The sequence below is a fragment of the Brassica napus genome, chromosome C5 (genome assembly GCF_020379485.1).
Source record: "Brassica napus cultivar Da-Ae chromosome C5, Da-Ae, whole genome shotgun sequence".
NCBI lineage: Eukaryota > Viridiplantae > Streptophyta > Magnoliopsida > Brassicales > Brassicaceae > Brassica > Brassica napus.
In genome coordinates, this window is record NC_063448.1 from 40,203,651 (window position 1) to 40,209,650 (window position 6,000).

Sequence of the window (6,000 nt, forward strand, 5' to 3'; positions counted from 1 at the left end):
GCATAAGTCTTTATCAGGTGTTGGAGTGTCCATTGGAGTTCTTAGAAGTACTTGGAAGTATTTGGGATCAAAAAGGGAGTGGAAAGTGTTGTTTGAGCGAGTAGAGCACCGGAGCGACCTACGACACCCGCTCCAGACGAAACGAAGGCAGAGCAACGTCCTGAAGCGGGGTTACACACCCGCTTTGAACCAACACCTCGTCGACGACTTTCGAAAATCAGAGCGACCAAGACGGAGCGAGGTGGCGAACCCGTTCTAGAAGAAGAGCGAGCTGGTGGAGCAACCTCATGAACCCGCGCGCAATATGAAGAAATGAAGCAAGCATATTGGAGTGAAGTCCCGGAGCGAGGTGACGAACCCGCTCTAGAAGCAGAGCGACCTGGCGGAGCGACCTAATGAACCCGCGGCGTTCCTCTTCTTCTGATAGAAAATTTATGTTTTATTTGGGCCTTTCAGGTTGTTCACTGAGCTCACTAGACCTTAGAAGTCATATAAATACTCTCTAAACCTAATGTTAGGATCTTATCTTGTTTTCTATCTAATCAAAAAGCCACTTTTAGGTTAAAGATCTAATCTTGATCATATTTTCTTGTGTTTACTTGATTGCTTTGATCATTAATCATGTTTAGACTTAGATCAACTAATGATTTAGTGTCTACCATGATAATGAGTGAGTAGTCATCTTTGGATTCATGGGCTAGGATGATTAAGATGATTAAGTGATGATCTAGAATATTTTAGAGTAGATTAATATATTTCCTTGCTTGATTGAGTGATCTTAATGTTAATCTAGAGTTGTCCATTTTAGATTAGAACTCTAGACATTTCATTTCCTAGAAGGTGTTCGATGAAATGTCTGAGCCAACTCAACATGCTCTTAGCTTACCCTACCAAAGGGATTTGATGAAAGGGGAGTTTAGAAAGTTGAATGATCCATTCTTAATGATTGTTTGATTGACACAAACCAAATGAATTTGATGTTTGATCAATGAGAGTAAATGAGCTTTTGTCTTGACAAAGAACTTGCTTAGAATTGCTATCTAGACTTAGGGGAATGTGTTGATTGAAACCTTGCTATTTTAGATTAAATCTTAGTCATCTGAAATCAAATTCCTATGCCCATGATTCCTCCTTTATCCATTTGCTTGAAAGTTGCTAGTTAGTTGTGTTAGAATCTTGTTAGCTTGATTGAATCACTTCATTACATTGAATGCACTTAACTTAAGTATGAACCTGAATTCTCTTTGAATTGAAACACTTAAGGTGTTATTGGTTTATATATTTTGATTGATTTAGAAATCCATATAGTATTTATAAATCCAAGTAAAATATGCAAATCCGGAGGTTTTCCTTCGGATTTGAATCTTTGTATTTTTAACTAAAAAATCCAAACAAATCCATTCAAATCCATTACAAAATCAAATATATTAGTAAATCCGTACGATTGAATAACACTTGATTTGATACAGAATTTATGAATCACTAAACCAATAACACATGATTTTAATACAGATTTGAAAATCATAGAACCAATAACACTAGATTTAGTTCGGATTTTCAAATCCATTAAAATACAACAACCAATAACCCTTACTTAGAAATGGATTGACATCTAAAATAATACTTTGATTTGAAACTTGGATCCTTGAAAAGTACATTTGAAAGGGTCAACAACCTTAACTCTTAAGATTTTTATGCAAGAAATACATGTAAATATTTTTTTTACTCATTTGACCCACATGCCACTACAATATCTCCGCCACTGTCCGTCGTACTTGAAGTTGGCAACTAACGTTAGATGTAGGGTATGAATGGTGATCAGGGAACAGCGAGGAATAATGCATTCTCTAACGTTCTTTAAAAAAATTACCATTCACAAAGAATAATAATTCCCTCTTATTCTTTTTCATTCCCTTTTTTGTAGAAAATTAAAGAACAAAATTATTCCTTATTAAATTTGATAAGGAACAACCATTCATTTTCATTCCTGCTATTTTATTCCCGTACACATTTTTTTTTTATTCGTTCCTCTTGTTTCTCGGATGGTCACCAGTCAGACCCGTAGTGTTTAATTTTAATCCAAATGACAGGCCTCATGTATGATACTTTTGTTATTTTTTCTCTGTATTTTAGATCAACTTTTATATTTGTTTTTATAATAGCATTTAAAAATAGATCCACTCGAGTCTAACTATATTTTTTATGTAAAGTAGAGATTGTCATTGTTTTCTCTAAAAATAGAAAAATATCAATTTTTATTTTGGTTTATAATTAAAGATTACCATTTTAGAAGAATACAATGGAATAAAACTTTACTTCTATTATAATTTAAATTTATCTATTTTAAAAACAAAATAGCAAAATACATCGGAGATAGTTTGGAATTAGCTGACAATATATAAGAAAAACAAAGCCCAAATAAAAGTTATTTAACCAATATATTTGTTTTTAGTATAGTTTTGAGTATAAAACTTATGTGGTATTACGACTGAGAAGATAGACTTTTGGAAATAATTTTGCTTTTTTTACTGAATAAATTTAAATGGTAGCAAACTTGAAACTCCTATACCATATTAATACATGCTTCTGGTTAATGGCACTTTTATAATATCTACAAAGTTATTTGCTTTTTGGTTACTTAAAAGAGTATTCCATCAGATTTGAGAACAATCATCAACAATGCATAGCAAAACCAGTGAACCACACCATTCACCAAAATATAGTATCGTTCAAAATTCAAGTCTAGCTTCATCCAAAATAATACTTCTTCAGTTTTTCTATATTTGACGCTTTAGGATTGTGCACATAGATTAAAAACATTTAATTTTCTAAACAAAAACATTATTAATTGTTTACCTAATCATAATTTAACCAATAATAAAATAGAAACTATAGTATCATTGGTCATCTAGCATTAATTAGTAATAAGTTTTACATAGAAAATTGAAAAAGTCAAATTATTTCGAACAAAAAAATTCCTCTAAAACTTTAAATATAAAATAAGGGAGAGAGTATCTACTTTTCTAACCAGCGATGGTGAAATTGACCCTAGTTGACTAATTTGAGATACTTATGGACAATAATATTCTGTTAGTGGACATTATTATCAAACAAGAAAGTAACAAAACAAGTTAGACCGGCGTGGCGAATTAAATACCTCTACTTATATATGTTTTCTTCTTCTACGAAATTAAAAGGTGACGTGTTGTTATACCGTTGGTTATCTAATAAGTGGCTGAGTTTCATCTAAACCCAGTTTGTTTCGGTAGTTCCAAGTCTAGTGCGCTACTACCAACCGTAAAGCTATTAATGAGTTTTGTTTTGCTTCATGATTGCCTTTTATCACCACATGAATATAGTTTTCTTTTACTTTTAATTGCGATTTTTGTAAATGTCGTGTTAATTTATGGATCCACATGATACGCGAATAAACATGTGAAAACGGTTGAAACGGAGCAGAAGAGATGTGGTTGGCTTAGAAGTAGAACAAATCAATTTAGAAAATGTAAAACAAATCAAGTGGTACGTACCAAATATGGTATGGTAATCATCAAAGTTAACGGTTTTAAACATTTCAAATAACTGAAATTGTATTTTCCTTATCTAATAAAATTATACTAATCAAATAAACGTAATTATTTTTGCATAAGACAATACATAAATTATGACAACATTAATAACACATATCTTTCTTACAAATTTATGGGTAGAGAAATTTTTTTGGGTGCAAATGTTAAAATTTATGGGTAGAGAGCTTGTTTACAAATGTGATCTAAGTGAAGGGTTTATCTTCAGAAACCATTTGTCCAATCTTGCAGATAACATGTTATCTTTTATGAATATATATAAACATTGAGTAATTCATGAAGTAGAATAAAATCTAGGGAAAGGTAGTGGAAATAATATATAACCTTTAAAATCAGATGTATTTCATATATCGATTTATTTAACAAATTAATTATATATATTATAAAAGCAAAACATGTCTTTCCATCTGAGGAAGCCATGGAAACGGTGATTCGTCGGGGTCCGTGGACGTATGTTGAGAGAATGTTGGTCCTTCATCGTTGGGCTCCTCTGATGGATATGGATCTCTTCAACTACATCCCGTTCTGGATTCAGATCCGAGGGACTCCCTTCCAGTTCATGAACAGAGAGGTCATTCTCAACATCGCCCGTGCAATGAATCAACAATACAGTCAAATAGAGTATAATGAAGAGAATAGTGGGCGCTTAGAATTCATCAGGTTCCGCCTCAACTGGAACATCAATCATCCCTTAAAGTTTCAGCGCAACTTTCAATTCTCTCCAGGAGAGAATACTCTCTTGCGTTTCCACTATGAACGCTTGAGAGGCTTATGTGAATCATGTGGTTTGATTACTCATGACACAGGCGCTTGTGTCATCAACAATGGAGGTCCTCCACCAGGAGATGGAAATGATGACAGCGGTGATGAAAATGATGAGGAAGAGATAGTCCCAAACCAGGGGATTATCATTGATGAGATTGTTGAAGAGGAAGAGGCTGCTGATCCAGAACCGGAGTTGACCAGATTCAAGAGGCATATAAGAGCAATGTGGCTGCTTGGGAGGCAGAAAATGATGATGAAGAACTTTGGGATGAACATGGAATGCAAACCATGTTCACTAGCGATTTGGATAGAGATATCATACATTCTCAATTCATGACGAATTCCTGCAATGAGGGAGATGCTAGTTTGAAACGGAAGATTTGGATGGAATTTGCTAATGGGAATGTTTCGAAATTTGAGACGGGAGAAGCTAATGGAATTACAACTGCCAAGAGATTGAGAGAGTCATCAGTGGAGGATACTGGAGTTGAGATGGACGCTGAGAAGAGCAACGAAGAAGCTCCTAACATGGTGAGAGGCGCGGTGGGCCCTGAACCACCACTTCCACCATGAGGACAGCCTGCTGGAACTGTCGAGGTCTAGGCAATGACTCGAAAGTTCGACGCCTTAAGGAGATGAACCGGAAACATCTCCTGGACATAATATGCCTTTCCGAAACAAAGCAGCAAGATGATCTCATCCGAGATGTAAGGTCTCAGCTTGATTGTCTCAATTATGTTTCTGTTCCTCCCTCAGATTTGAGTGGAGGTTTAGTTATCTTTTTGGAAATCTCATGTACAGTTGCAAGTCTTGTTTAAATCTCCCAATTTAATCGATTGTAAAGTTCAGATCAATGGAAGTTCTTTCTATTATTCCTTTGTTTATGGAAACCCAAATCCTAGTTTACGACACCATATTTGAGAGAAACTTCAAAGGTTGGTTGTAAACAGAAGGAATGATATGTGGATGGCTTTGGGAGACTTTAATGAGATTCTGGGAAACCATGAGAAGTCAGATGAAAGAACACGCCCTGAATCAACATTTATTGACTTCAGAATGATGATGAGACAGTGTGACTTTACTGATCTTCCTTTTGTAGGAAATCGCTTCTTATGGGTAGGTAAAAGGGGAACTGATGTGATACAGTGTTGTTTAGACAGAGTAATGGCTAATACCCATTGGTTCTCATAATTTCCTGTTTCCGAAACTCTTTTTCTTGAGCTAGGGAAATCTGATCACCGTCCTATGATCACTTATGTATCTGCACAGAGAGAAAAACCTAGGGGATCATTCTGCTATGATAGTAGAATGTGTGATAAAGATGGCTTTTAGGCAGCAGTTACTAGAGGATGGAATGAAACTGGTCAAGCTACACTGTTACAAATACCTCTGTCTCAGAGAATCAGTAGATGTCGACATCAGATTTCAGTGTGGAAGCGAAGTAATAGGACCAATGTTGAAGAAAGAATAAGGTTGCTACGAGGAAGATTGGATACTGCTATATTCTTTGCATCAATTACTCAGGAAGAGACCAATATGATAAAAGAAGACTTGAACCAAGCATATCTAGAGAAAGAAATCTTCTGGAAGCAAAAAAGCAGAATTATGTGGCTAAGGGCAGGAGATCGGAATACTAGTTATTTCCATG